Consider the following 16032-nt stretch of genomic DNA (forward strand, 5'->3'; position numbering starts at 1 on the left):
TTTTTTTTGAAGGTCGGCGACGATAGTTTGAAGGTTCTATAAGAGTTTTAGTTAGGAAGTTTTTTTCTTTTTTATGGCATTGACAAATCTCCTTCGTTTGTAAGGTTTGCGAAGTTGCTTCATATATTTCGACATGATATCAGTGAGTGTGGCTTGAACATTGAATAACATTTAAGATGTTGCAAAAATTTAAAAACGATCCCAGACGAGTCCTTAAACTGCACTCTTTCAGAAGTGTGTGTGGGTGGTACCCTAAAGAGTGGTCCAATGTAGTCAATATTCGAATATAATTCGAGGTTGCATAAAATAATAAGATGTACAAAGTTTGGACAAAATCGGTTTCACTCTTCGAGGGTTAACTTACCTACTACCTAATTTAGTTGGTGCCGGCAGGTTTTTTTTTGAGATTTTGGGTCATTTTCTTGGGAAGTATGGACTTGCCCTGCCCCCAAAAAACTTACCGTCGCAAGGACAACCTTCACTTTTTCCCAATTTTGTGTGGATTTTTTAAGAATATTTTTGAGGAAACATCAGGCCACACAAGCGTGGATTTTTTAAGAATATTTTTGAGGAAACATCAGGCCACACAAGCGTGGATTTTTTAAGAATATTTTTGAGGAAACATCAGGCCACACAAGCGTGGATTTTTTAAGAATATTTTCGAATAAACATCAGGCCACACAGCGTGGATTTTTTAAGAATATTTTTGAGGAAACATCAGGCCACACAAGCGTGGATTTTTTAAGAATATTTTTGAGGAAACATCAGGCCACACAGCGTGGATTTTTTAAGAATATTTTTGAGGAAACATCAGGCCACACAAGCGTGGATTTTTTAAGAATATTTTTGAGGAAACATCAGGCCACACAGCGTGGATTTTTTAAGAATATTTTTGAGGAAACATCAGGCCACACAAGCGTGGATTTTTTAAGAATATTTTTGAGGAAACATCAGGCCACACAGCGTGGATTTTTTAAGAATATTTTTGAGGAAACATCAGGCCACACAAGCGTGGATTTTTTAAGAATATTTTTGAGGAAACATCAGGCCACACAGCGTGGATTTTTTAAGAATATTTTTGAGGAAACATAAGGCCACACAAGCGTGGATTTTTTAAGAATATTTTTGAGGAAACATCAGGCCACACTAGCGTGGATTTTTTAAGAATATTTTTGAGGAAACATCAGGCCACACAAGCGTGGATTTTTTAAGAATATTTTTGAGGAAACATCAGGCCACACAAGCGTGGATTTTTTAAGAATATTTTTGAGGAAACATCAGGCCACACAAGCGTGGATTTTTTAAGAATATTTTTGAGGAAACATCAGGCCACACAAGCGTGGATTTTTTAAGAATATTTTTGAGGAAACATCAGGCCACACAAGCGTGGATTTTTTAAGAATATTTTTGAGGAAACATCAGGCCACACAAGCGTGGATTTTTTAAGAATATTTTTGAGGAAACATCAGGCCACACAAGCGTGGATTTTTTAAGAATATTTTTGAGGAAACATCAGGCCACACAAGCGTGGATTTTTTAAGAATATTTTTGAGGAAACATCAGGCCACACAAGCGTGGATTTTTTAAGAATATTTTTGAGGAAACATCAGGCCACACAAGCGTGGATTTTTTAAGAATATTTTTGAGGAAACATCAGGCCACACAAGCGTGGATTTTTTAAGAATATTTTTGAGGAAACATCAGGCCACACAAGCGTGGATTTTTTAAGAATATTTTTGAGGAAACATCAGGCCACACAAGCGTGGATTTTTTAAGAATATTTTTGAGGAAACATCAGGCCACACAAGCGTGGATTTTTTAAGAATATTTTTGAGGAAACATCAGGCCACACAAGCGTGGATTTTTTAAGAATATTTTTGAGGAAACATCAGGCCACACAAGCGTGGATTTTTTAAGAATATTTTTGAGGAAACATCAGGCCACACAAGCGTGGATTTTTTAAGAATATTTATGAGGAAACATCAGGCCACACAAGCGTGGATTTTTTAAGAATATTTTTGAGGAAACATCAGGCCACACAAGCGTGGATTTTTTAAGAATATTTTTGAGGAAACATCAGGCCACACAAGCGTGGATTTTTTAAGAATATTTTTGAGGAAACATCAGGCCACACAAGCGTGGATTTTTTAAGAATATTTTTGAGGAAACATCAGGCCACACAAGCGTGGATTTTTTAAGAATATTTTTGAGGAAACATCAGGCCACACAAGCGTGGATTTTTTAAGAATATTTTTGAGGAAACATCAGGCCACACAAGCGTGGATTTTTAAGAATATTTTTGAGGAAACATCAGGCCACACAAGCGTGGATTTTTTAAGAATATTTTTGAGGAGCCATCAGGCCACACAAGCGTGGATTTTTTAAGAATATTTTTGGTTAACCATCAGGCCACACAAGCGTGGATTTTTTAAGAATATTTTTGAGGAGCCATCAGGCCACACAAGCGTGGATTTTTTAAGAATATTTTTGAGGAACCATCAGGCCACACAAGCGTGGATTTTTTAAGAATATTTTTGAGGAAACATCAGGCCACACAAGCGTGGATTTTTTAAGAATATTTTTGAGGAAACATCAGGCCACACAGCGTGGATTTTTTAAGAATATTTTTGAGGAAACATCAGGCCACACAAGCGTGGATTTTTTAAGAATATTTTTGAGGAAACATCAGGCCACACAAGCGTGGATTTTTTAAGAATATTTTTGAGGAAACATCAGGCCACACAAGCGTGGATTTTTTAAGAATATTTTTGAGGAAACATCAGGCCACACAAGCGTGGATTTTTTAAGAATATTTTCGAATAAACATCAGGCCACACAGCGTGGATTTTTTAAGAATATTTTTGAGGAAACATCAGGCCACACAAGCGTGGATTTTTTAAGAATATTTTTGAGGAAACATCAGGCCACACAGCGTGGATTTTTTAAGAATATTTTTGAGGAAACATCAGGCCACACAAGCGTGGATTTTTTAAGAATATTTTTGAGGAAACATCAGGCCACACAGCGTGGATTTTTTAAGAATATTTTTGAGGAAACATCAGGCCACACAAGCGTGGATTTTTTAAGAATATTTTTGAGGAAACATCAGGCCACACAGCGTGGATTTTTTAAGAATATTTTTGAGGAAACATCAGGCCACACAAGCGTGGATTTTTTAAGAATATTTTTGAGGAAACATCAGGCCACACAGCGTGGATTTTTTAAGAATATTTTTGAGGAAACATCAGGCCACACAAGCGTGGATTTTTTAAGAATATTTTTGAGGAAACATCAGGCCACACTAGCGTGGATTTTTTAAGAATATTTTTGAGGAAACATCAGGCCACACAAGCGTGGATTTTTTAAGAATATTTTTGAGGAAACATCAGGCCACACAAGCGTGGATTTTTTAAGAATATTTTTGAGGAAACATCAGGCCACACAAGCGTGGATTTTTTAAGAATATTTTTGAGGAAACATCAGGCCACACATGCGTGGATTTTTTAAGAATATTTTTGAGGAAACATCAGGCCACACTAGCGTGGATTTTTTAAGAATATTTTTGAGGAAACATCAGGCCACACAAGCGTGGATTTTTTAAGAATATTTTTGAGGAAACATCAGGCCACACAAGCGTGGATTTTTTAAGAATATTTTTGAGGAAACATCAGGCCACACAAGCGTGGATTTTTTAAGAATATTTTTGAGGAAACATCAGGCCACACAAGCGTGGATTTTTTAAGAATATTTTTGAGGAAACATCAGGCCACACAAGCGTGGATTTTTTAAGAATATTTTTGAGGAAACATCAGGCCACACAAGCGTGGATTTTTTAAGAATATTTTTGAGGAAACATCAGGCCACACAAGCGTGGATTTTTTAAGAATATTTTTGAGGAAACATCAGGCCACACAAGCGTGGATTTTTTAAGAATATTTTTGAGGAAACATCAGGCCACACAAGCGTGGATTTTTTAAGAATATTTTTGAGGAAACATCAGGCCACACAAGCGTGGATTTTTTAAGAATATTTTTGAGGAAACATCAGGCCACACAAGCGTGGATTTTTTAAGAATATTTTTGAGGAAACATCAGGCCACACAAGCGTGGATTTTTTAAGAATATTTTTGAGGAAACATCAGGCCACACAAGCGTGGATTTTTTAAGAATATTTTTGAGGAAACATCAGGCCACACAAGCGTGGATTTTTTAAGAATATTTTTGAGGAAACATCAGGCCACACAAGCGTGGATTTTTTAAGAATATTTTTGAGGAAACATCAGGCCACACAAGCGTGAATTTTTTAAGAATATTTTTGAGGAAACATCAGGCCACACAAGCGTGGATTTTTTAAGAATATTTTTGAGGAAACATCAGGCCACACAAGCGTGGATTTTTTAAGAATATTTTTGAGGAAACATCAGGCCACACAAGCGTGGATTTTTTTAGAATATTTTTGAGGAAACATCAGGCCACACAAGCGTGGATTTTTTAAGAATATTTTTGAGGAAACATCAGGCCACACAAGCGTGGATTTTTTAAGAATATTTTTGAGGAAACATCAGGCCACACAAGCGTGGATTTTTTAAGAATATTTTTGAGGAAACATCAGGCCACACAAGCGTGGATTTTTTAAGAATATTTTTGAGGAAACATCAGGCCACACAAGCGTGGATTTTTTAAGAATATTTTTGAGGAAACATCAGGCCACACAAGCGTGGATTTTTTAAGAATATTTTTGAGGAAACATCAGGCCACACAAGCGTGGATTTTTTAAGAATATTTTTGAGGAAACATCAGGCCACACAAGCGTGGATTTTTTAAGAATATTTTTGAGGAAACATCAGGCCACACAAGCGTGGATTTTTTAAGAATATTTTTGAGGAAACATCAGGCCACACAAGCGTGGATTTTTTAAGAATATTTTTGAGGAAACATCAGGCCACACAAGCGTGGATTTTTTAAGAATATTTTTGAGGAAACATCAGGCCACACAAGCGTGGATTTTTTAAGAATATTTTTGAGGAAACATCAGGCCACACAAGCGTGGATTTTTTAAGAATATTTTTGAGGAAACATCAGGCCACACAAGCGTGGATTTTTTAAGAATATTTTTGAGGAAACATCAGGCCACACAAGCGTGGATTTTTTAAGAATATTTTTGAGGAAACATCAGGCCACACAAGCGTGGATTTTTTAAGAATATTTTTGAGGAAACATCAGGCCACACAAGCGTGGATTTTTTAAGAATATTTTTGAGGAAACATCAGGCCACACAAGCGTGGATTTTTTAAGAATATTTTTGAGGAAACATCAGGCCACACAAGCGTGGATTTTTTAAGAATATTTTTGAGGAAACATCAGGCCACACAAGCGTGGATTTTTTAAGAATATTTTTGAGGAAACATCAGGCCACACAAGCGTGGATTTTTTAAGAATATTTTTGAGGAAACATCAGGCCACACAAGCGTGGATTTTTTAAGAATATTTTTGAGGAAACATCAGGCCACACAAGCGTGGATTTTTTAAGAATATTTTTGAGGAAACATCAGGCCACACAAGCGTGGATTTTTTAAGAATATTTTTGAGGAAACATCAGGCCACACAAGCGTGGATTTTTAAGAATATTTTTGAGGAAACATCAGGCCACACAAGCGTGGATTTTTTAAGAATATTTTTGAGGAAACATCAGGCCACACAAGCGTGGATTTTTTAAGAATATTTTTGAGGAAACATCAGGCCACACAAGCGTGGATTTTTTAAGAATATTTTTGAGGAAACATCAGGCCACACAAGCGTGGATTTTTTAAGAATATTTTTGAGGAAACATCAGGCCACACAAGCGTGGATTTTTTAAGAATATTTTTGAGGAAACATCAGGCCACACAAGCGTGGATTTTTTAAGAATATTTTTGAGGAAACATCAGGCCACACAAGCGTGGATTTTTTAAGAATATTTTTGAGGAAACATCAGGCCACACAAGCGTGGATTTTTTAAGAATATTTTTGAGGAAACATCAGGCCACACAAGCGTGGATTTTTTAAGAATATTTTTGAGGAAACATCAGGCCACACAAGCGTGGATTTTTTAAGAATATTTTTGAGGAAACATCAGGCCACACAAGCGTGGATTTTTTAAGAATATTTTTGAGGAAACATCAGGCCACACAAGCGTGGATTTTTTAAGAATATTTTTGAGGAAACATCAGGCCACACAAGCGTGGATTTTTTAAGAATATTTTTGAGGAAACATCAGGCCACACAAGCGTGGATTTTTTAAGAATATTTTTGAGGAAACATCAGGCCACACAAGCGTGGATTTTTTAAGAATATTTTTGAGGAAACATCAGGCCACACAAGCGTGGATTTTTTAAGAATATTTTTGAGGAAACATCAGGCCACACAAGCGTGGATTTTTTAAGAATATTTTTGAGGAAACATCAGGCCACACAAGCGTGGATTTTTTAAGAATATTTTTGAGGAAACATCAGGCCACACAAGCGTGGATTTTTTAAGAATATTTTTGAGGAAACATCAGGCCACACAAGCGTGGATTTTTTAAGAATATTTTTGAGGAAACATCAGGCCACACAAGCGTGGATTTTTTAAGAATATTTTTGAGGAAACATCAGGCCACACAAGCGTGGATTTTTTAAGAATATTTTTGAGGAAACATCAGGCCACACAAGCGTGGATTTTTTAAGAATATTTTTGAGGAGCCATCAGGCCACACAAGCGTGGATTTTTTAAGAATATTTTTGGTTAACCATCAGGCCACACAAGCGTGGATTTTTTAAGAATATTTTTGAGGAAACATCAGGCCACACAAGCGTGGATTTTTTAAGAATATTTTTGAGGAAACATCAGGCCACACAAGCGTGGATTTTTTAAGAATATTTTTGAGGAAACATCAGGCCACACAAGCGTGGATTTTTTAAGAATATTTTTGAGGAAACATCAGGCCACACAAGCGTGGATTTTTTAAGAATATTTTTGAGGAAACATCAGGCCACACAAGCGTGGATTTTTTAAGAATATTTTTGAGGAAACATCAGGCCACACAAGCGTGGATTTTTTAAGAATATTTTTGAGGAAACATCAGGCCACACAAGCGTGGATTTTTTAAGAATATTTTTGAGGAAACATCAGGCCACACAAGCGTGGATTTTTTAAGAATATTTTTGAGGAAACATCAGGCCACACAAGCGTGGATTTTTTAAGAATATTTTTGAGGAAACATCAGGCCACACAAGCGTGGATTTTTTAAGAATATTTTTGAGGAAACATCAGGCCACACAAGCGTGGATTTTTTAAGAATATTTTTGAGGAAACATCAGGCCACACAAGCGTGGATTTTTATACCCTACACCACTATGTGGGGAGGGTATTATAAGTTGGTTTTGCCCAAAAAGTTTGTAACGCATCGAAATAATGGTCGTAGACCCATACTTATATATACCAAAATGAATGTCTCGACGAGCTGAGTCGATCTGGCTATGTGTGTCCGTCCGTCAGTCCGTCCGTCCGTCCGTCTGTCCGTCTGTCCGTCTGTCCATCTAAACCTTGTAATCACGCTACAGGTCGCAATTTTGATCGGATCGTCACGAAATTTTGGGTGTTGATGAGGGTCCCGGAGGGGAAGAAGCCTATTTATTTTGGTGATGGTCGGATAATATTCAGGGGTCAGAATGGGCAAAATACTTATGTGGATAAAAAGACAACGTTTTCTTCCAAAGCGAATATCTCAGCTTCTATATGGGATATACCAAAGGCAAGACCTGACAATGAAAGTAGAAAATATCACCTTTCTAACGATGTAAAGTAAGTTTTCGTAGGTGATCAAACAACGAAGATATCACAATAGTCGCAAATAAAACCCAAATTTTCATTCTTGCGATCTTAATTATAATGACGAATATCACAGTTTTGGTTGAGGACTTTCCAAAAACAAAGCCTAACTATGAAAGTAGAAGATCCCATCTTTACAATGATGCAACCAAGTCGGCGTAGGTGACCAACTAACGGAGATATCGCAATAGTCGGTAATACATCCCATTTTTCCATTTTTTTTTTTTTTTTTTGAAATCACGCTACAGGTCGCAATTTTGATCGGATCGTCACGAAATTTTGGGTGTTGATGGGGGTCCCGCAGGAGAAGAAACCTATTGATTTTGGTAATGGTCGGCTAATAATTAGGGGTCGGAATGAGCAAAAAAGTTATTTGGAGAAAAAGTCTACATTTTATTCCAAAGCAAATATCTCAGCGTCTATAAGGGGTATATTAAAGGCAAAACTTGGCAATGAAGGTAGAAAAAATCGCCTTTGAAACGATGTAACGTAGGTTGTCGTAGGTGGTCACACAACGATGATATCGCAATAGTCGCTAATAGAACCCAACTTTTCATTTTTGCGATTTTAATAATAATGACGGATATCACACCTTTGGTTGGGGACCTTCTAAAAGCAAAGCCTGACTAAGAAAGTAGAAAATCCCATCTTTAAAATTATGCAAACTAGGTTGGCGTAGGTGGTCAAATAATAGAGATATCGCAATAGTCGATAATGCATCTCTTTTTTCCACTTTTTCTGCAATCACACTACAGGTCGGAATTTTGATCGGATCATCACGAAATTTTCTCAGTTCGCCTTAAGTTATTTGGTATAAAAGCCAGATAGGTGAAAACTTTTGTATCTCCCTAAAAGAAATGTTTTCGAGTGAAAAGATTATGCACAGGGGTAGTGGTGTAGGGTATTTCATAGTCGGCCCCGTACCGACTATAGCCTTTTCTCACTTGTTTAAGAATATTTTTGAGGAAACATCAGGCCACACAAGCGTGGATTTTTTAAGAATATTTTTGAGGAAACATCAGGCCACACAAGCGTGGATTTTTTAAGAATATTTTTGAGGAAACATCAGGCCACACAAGCGTGGATTTTTTAAGAATATTTTTGAGGAAACATCAGGCCACACAAGCGTGGATTTTTTAAGAATATTTTTGAGGAAGCATCAGGCCACACAAGCGTGGATTTTTTAAGAATATTTTTGAGGAAACATCAGGCCACACAAGCGTGGATTTTTTAAGAATATTTTTGAGGAAACATCAGGCCACACAAGCGTGGATTTTTTAAGAATATTTTTGAGGAAACATCAGGCCACACAAGCGTGGATTTTTTAAGAATATTTTTGAGGAAACATCAGGCCACACAAGCGTGGATTTTTTAAGAATATTTTTGAGGAAACATCAGGCCACACAAGCGTGGATTTTTTAAGAATATTTTTGAGGAAACATCAGGCCACACAAGCGTGGATTTTTTAAGAATATTTTTGAGGAAACATCAGGCCACACAAGCGTGGATTTTTTAAGAATATTTTTGAGGAAGCATCAGGCCACACAAGCGTGGATTTTTTAAGAATATTTTTGAGGAAACATCAGGCCACACAAGCGTGGATTTTTTAAGAATATTTTTGAGGAAACATCAGGCCACACAAGCGTGGATTTTTTAAGAATATTTTTGAGGAAACATCAGGCCACACAAGCGTGGATTTTTTAAGAATATTTTTGAGGAAACATCAGGCCACACAAGCGTGGATTTTTTAAGAATATTTTTGAGGAAACATCAGGCCACACAAGCGTGGATTTTTTAAGAATATTTTTGAGGAAACATCAGGCCACACAAGCGTGGATTTTTTAAGAATATTTTTGAGGAAACATCAGGCCACACAAGCGTGGATTTTTTAAGAATATTTTTGAGGAAACATCAGGCCACACAAGCGTGGATTTTTTAAGAATATTTTTGAGGAAACATCAGGCCACACAAGCGTGGATTTTTTAAGAATATTTTTGAGGAAGCATCAGGCCACACAAGCGTGGATTTTTTAAGAATATTTTTGAGGAAACATCAGGCCACACAAGCGTGGATTTTTTAAGAATATTTTTGAGGAAACATCAGGCCACACAAGCGTGGATTTTTTAAGAATATTTTTGAGGAAACATCAGGCCACACAAGCGTGGATTTTTTAAGAATATTTTTGAGGAAACATCAGGCCACACAAGCGTGGATTTTTTAAGAATATTTTTGAGGAAACATCAGGCCACACAAGCGTGGATTTTTTAAGAATATTTTTGAGGAAACATCAGGCCACACAAGCGTGGATTTTTTAAGAATATTTTTGAGGAAACATCAGGCCACACAAGCGTGGATTTTTTAAGAATATTTTTGAGGAAACATCAGGCCACACAAGCGTGGATTTTTTAAGAATATTTTTGAGGAAACATCAGGCCACACAAGCGTGGATTTTTTAAGAATATTTTTGAGGAAACATCAGGCCACACAAGCGTGGATTTTTTAAGAATATTTTTGAGGAAACATCAGGCCACACAAGCGTGGATTTTTTAAGAATATTTTTGAGGAAACATCAGGCCACACAAGCGTGGATTTTTTAAGAATATTTTTGAGGAAACATCAGGCCACACAAGCGTGGATTTTTTAAGAATATTTTTGAGGAAACATCAGGCCACACAAGCGTGGATTTTTTAAGAATATTTTTGAGGAAACATCAGGCCACACAAGCGTGGATTTTTTAAGAATATTTTTGAGGAAACATCAGGCCACACAAGCGTGGATTTTTTAAGAATATTTTTGAGGAAACATCAGGCCACACAAGCGTGGATTTTTTAAGAATATTTTTAATGAAACATCAGGCCACACAAGCGTGGATTTTTTAAGAATATTTTTGAGGAAACATCAGGCCACACAAGCGTGGATTTTTTAAGAATATTTTTGAGGAAACATCAGGCCACACAAGCGTGGACTGTTAAAGAATATTTTTGAGGAAACATCAGGCATCACAAGCGTGGACTGTTAAAGAATATTTTTGAGGAAACATCAGGCCACACAAGCGTGGACTGTTAAAGAATATTTTTGAGGAAACATCAGGCATCACAAGCGTGGATTTTTTAAGAATATTTTTGAGGAAACATCAGGCCACACAAGCCGAAAGAGTGCTTGCTACTTGCTACTCCTATACATTCTATGTACGGGTCATTAGAGCCAGACCCAAGCCAGATAGGTCTGTATTGAACAGAACGGTGCTGTAAGCTGAAGTTGTTGTTGAGCTTGGTTTCCTGCACCGCCGCGATCTTAAATTGCAAAAAGGATGCACTTTTAGGGATTGGAAGAAAAGCGGCTGCTGGTGTTAGATGCGGTAGTGGAGTCGCGTATGCATGCATCAACATAGTCCCTATCGTAGTCCAAAAGTGTACACGGAGGTGTTGTGTGGTTCCGGGTCATTCCGCCGTCGTGACATTACATTCAACTCAGTGCTCACCTGAACAGAGTGACCGTAGATTTAGTGGCGTATATTTGCATATTCTTCGCGTGGAAAAAGTTGGTAAGATGAGTCAAAAAGGAGTTCAGTTCCTTTCACAAATGACATCAGCAAATGTACCTGATACCAAGACCGTACAATCATCCGCATACGTAACAATCTTAATGCCGTCTGGAGGGAATGGAAGACAGGAGAGGTAGATGTTACACAGATCCGGAAATATCACCACACCTTGTGGCGCTGCTTATTGCACTCTACGGGGCTTCTACTTCTTGGTCCTGAATCTATTTTAAATATATTGTTATAGGGAAAGAAGATAGCCCGAACCAAGACAAATAATGGGTTGTCAGGTGAAGTCATTTGTCATGGTGTATAAAAATGTCATCAATTCCTAAATATAAAGTAATTTGCGCCATACCGTAAACAGGTACCTTAAGTGCCCTTTATCTCCGCAATCCTACGCATTTATTTTAATGACTTTCTTATCACAATGACCTACATTCAATTGATTTATGGTTGAAACTAATTGAGGACGGGCAAAGAAGACTGGTTTTAAACTTTGTGTTACAAATATTTTGCAATTATTTCACCTGCTGGCATGAATCAGCGGATGAAGTTTTTAATACGACGGCAAACCAGAATCCCAATATCTATATCTCCTTTGAAAGACCAATGACTCACTCTCCCGCAAAAGCTTCCAAATATTTATGCCCTTAGCCTTTTGGTTAAAGAGGGTGTATACACTTTGATACGATCCAAAATGCACCTTATCGAAATAATAGTTTTAGGGCTCAGGAATGTTTGGACGAAATCCGTTTCAGACATTTTGGAGTCGTTTTTAGCCATGTCCGTCCGACAGTCTGACGGTTGCGCACGACAACGCCCAAACGGCTCAACAGTTTTTGTCAAACCCTAACCCATAGACCCTTTCTGAAAGAAAGGGTGCTTCCATAGGCTCTTACCGAAAGAAACGGTGCTTCCATAAACCCTTTCGGAAGGAAAGGGTGCTTCCAAAGACCTTTTCTGAATGAAAGGGTGCTTCCATAGACCCTTTCAGAAGGAAAGGGTGCTTCCAAAGTCCCTTTCTGAAAGAAAGGGTGCTTCCATAAACCCTTTCTGAAAGAAAGGGTGCTTCCATAAACCCTTTCTGAAAGAAAGGGTGCTTCCATAAACCCTTTCTGAAAGAAAGGGTGCTTCCAAAGGCGCTTTCTGAAAGAAAGGGTGCTTCCATAGACCCTTTCGGAAAGAAAGGGTGCTTCCATAGACCCTTTCGGAAAGAAAGGGTGCTTCCATAGACCCTTTCGGAAAGAAAGGGTGCTTCCAAAGACCCTTTCGGAAAGAAAGGCTGCTTCCGAAGATCCTTTCGGAAAGAAAGGGTGCTTCCAAAGACCCTTTCTGAAAGAAGAGGTGCTTCCATAGACCCTTTCTGAAAAAAAGGCTGCTTCCATAGACCCTTTCTAAAAGAAAGGGTGCTTCCAAAGACCCTTTCTGAAAGAAAGGGAGCTTCCGAAGATCCTTTCTGAAAGAAAGGGTGCTTCCATAGACCCTTTCGGAAAAAAGGCTGCTACCATATACCCTTTCTGAAAGAAAGGGTGCTTCTAAAGACCCTTTCTGAAAGAAGAGGTGCTTCCATAGACCCTTTCTGAAAAAAGGCTGCTTCCATAGACCCTTTTTGAAAGAAAGGGAGCTTCCATAAACCTTTTCTGAAAGAAAGGGAGCTTCCGAAGATCCTTTCTGAAAGAAAGGGTGCTTCCATAGACCCTTTCGGAAAGAAAGGGTGCTTCCATAGACCCTTTCGGAAAGAAAGGGTGCTTCCATAGACCCTTTCGGAAAGAAAGGGTGCTTCCATAGACCCTTTCGGAAAGAAAGGGTGCTTCCATAGACCCTTTCGGAAAGAAAGGGTGCTTCCAAAGACCCTTTAGGAAAGAAAGGGTGGTTCCGAAGATCCTTTCGGAAAGAAAGGGTGCTTCCAAAGACCCTTTCTGAAAGAAGAGGTGCTTCCATAGACCCTTTCTGAAAAAAAGGCTGCTTCCATAGACCCTTTCTAAAAGAAAGGGTGCTTCCAAAGACCCTTTCTGAAAGAAAGGGTGCTTCCAAAGACCCTTTCTGAAAGAAGAGGTGCTTCCATAGACCCTTTCTGAAAAAAGGGTGCTTCCATAGACCCTTTCGGAAAGAAAGGGTGCTTCCATAGACCCTTTCTGAAAGAAAGGGAGCTTCCATAGGCCTTTTCTGAAAGAAGAGGTGCTTCCAAAGACCCTTTCTGAAAAAAGGCTGCTACCATATACCCTTTCTGAAAGAAAGGATGCTTCCAAAGTCCCTTTTTGAAAGAAAGGGTGCTTCCATAAACCCTTTCTGAAAGAAAGGGTGCTTCCGAAGACCCTTTCGGAAAGAAAGGGTGCTTCTGAAGATCCTTTCGGAAAGAAAGGGTGCTTCTGAAGATCCTTTCTGAAAGAAAGGGTGCTTCCGAAGATCCTTTCTGAAAGAAAGGGTGCTTCCGAAGATCCTTTCTGAAAGAAAGGGTGCTTCCGAAGATCCTTTCTGAAAGAAAGGGTGCTTCCATACACTCTATCCAACAGAAAGGGTGCTTCCATACACTCTATCCAACAGAAAGGGTGCTTCCATACACTCTATCCAACAGAAAGGGTGCTTCCATACACTCTATCCAACAGAAAGGGTGCTTCCATAGACCCTTTCTGAAGGAAAGGCTGCTTCCGAAGACCCTTTCGGAAAGAAAGGGTGCTTCCAAAGACCCTTTCTGAAAGAAGAGGTGCTTCTATAGACCCTTTCTAAAAGAAAGGGTGCTTCCATAGACCCTTTCTGAAAAAAAGGCTGCTTCCATAGACCGTTTCTAAAAGAAAGGGTGCTTCCAAAGACCCTTTCTGAAAGAAAGGGTGCTTCCATAGACCCTTTCAGAAGGAAAGGGTGCTTCCAAAGTCCCTTTTTGAAAGAAAGGGTGCTTCCATAAACCCTTTCTGAAAGAAAGGGTGCTTCCGAAGATCCTTTCTGAAAGAAAGGGTGCTTCCGAAGATCCTTTCTGAAAGAAAGGGTGCTTCCATACACTCTATCTAACAGAAAGGGTGCTTCCATAGACCCCTTCTGAAGGAAAGGCTGCTTCCGAAGACCCTTTCGGAAAGAAAGGGTGCTTCCAAAGACCCTTTCTGAAAGAAGAGGTGCTTCTATAGACCCTTTCTAAAAGAAAGGATGCTTCCAAAGACCCTTTCGGATGGAAAGGGTGCTTCCAAAGTCGCTTTCTGAAAGAAAGGGTGCTTCCATAGACCCTTTCTAAAAGAAAGGGTGCTTCCAAAGACCCTTTCTGAAAGAAAGGGTGCTTCCAAAGACCCTTTCTGAAAGAAAGGGAGCTTCCATAGACCTTTTCTGAAAGAAGAGGTGCTTCCCAAGACCCTTTTTGAAAAAAAGGCTGCTACCATAGACCCTTTCTGAAAGAAAGTGTGCTTCCAAAGACTCTTTCTGATAGAAAGGGTGCTTCCATAGACCATTTTTGAATGAAAGGCTGCTCCCATAGACCCTTTCTGAATGAAAGGGTGCTTCCATAGACGCTTCCTAAAAAAGGGTGCTTCCATAGACGCTTCCTAAAAAAGGGTGCTTCCATGCAACCTTCTGAAAGAAAGGGTGCTTTCATGCGTGCTTCCATCGACCCTTTCTCAAAAGAAAGGGTGCTTCCATAGACCCTTTCTGAATGAAAGAGTGCTTCCATAGACCCTTTCTGAATGAAAGGGTGCTTCCATAGACGCTTCCTAAAAAAGGGTGCTTCCATGCAACCTTCTGAAAGAAAGGGTGCTTTCATGCAAAGAATCTTTCAAAGAATCTTTTCGAAAGAAAGGGAGCTTTCATAGACCTTTTCTCAAAGAAGAGGTGCTTCCAAAGACCCTTTCTGAAAGAAAGTGTGCTTCCAAAGACTCTTTCTAAAAGAAAGGGTGTTTCCATAGACTCTATCAAACAGAAAGGGCGCTCCATAGAATCTGTCTAAAAGAAATTGTGCTTACATAGAGCCTTTCTGAAAGAAAGGGTGCTTTCAAAGACCCTTTCAGAAAGAAAGTGTGCTTCCAAAGACTCTTTCTGAAAGAAAGGGTGCTTGCATAGACAATTTCTGAAAGAAAGGATTCTTCCATAGACCCTTTCTGGTAGAAAGGGTGCTTCCATAGACACTTTCACAAAGAAACGAGCTTCCATGGACGCTTTTTGGTATATGGCAATGATTCGGGACTATGCCAAATCATTGCCATATACCAAAAAGCGTCCATGGAAGCTCCTTTCTTTGTGAAAGTGTCTTACTGTACCTATAGATAGATTCCACGTATTTTGAAGCAAAATCAATATATTTTATACGTTATAATTATCATGCTTGCTTTTGGTCAGAGGCTGAGGGTATATCTACGTCAGCACATCTGACTGATACTTTCTTATTTGTTTTATATATTATCAGAGAACAGTAGCTTATGAAATAAAGTCTTAATTATATAATTGCTCCTCAAACATTCTAGAAGGGGTGAAGGGAGACCTCATTCATATCAATGAGTGCACCCCGATTCATATTAGCTCAATGATATGGGACCTACTGTTTATCGCCGAGACCGAACGGCGTATCTTAAGACACCACTTGAAGAGAAGTTTTACATGGCTGAAATATTCAGGAAATGTTGGCAACATTACTCTAAGCGGGATTTTTGCCAGAGTTGAAAATTT

The 16032-nt window shown here is 38.7% G+C and overlaps 1 protein-coding gene across 9 annotated transcripts in view; it reads left to right on the forward strand.

The window, feature by feature from the left end:
* The window catches only part of Arms (Ankyrin repeat-rich membrane spanning), a 175603-nt gene that overhangs the window by 17258 nt on the left and 142313 nt on the right, over window positions 1-16032 (forward strand). The window lies entirely within an intron of this gene.

The sequence above is a fragment of the Musca autumnalis genome, unplaced genomic scaffold (assembly GCF_047663935.1).
Source record: "Musca autumnalis isolate F117 unplaced genomic scaffold, ASM4766393v1 scaffold_5, whole genome shotgun sequence".
Taxonomy (NCBI): Eukaryota; Metazoa; Arthropoda; class Insecta; order Diptera; family Muscidae; genus Musca; species Musca autumnalis.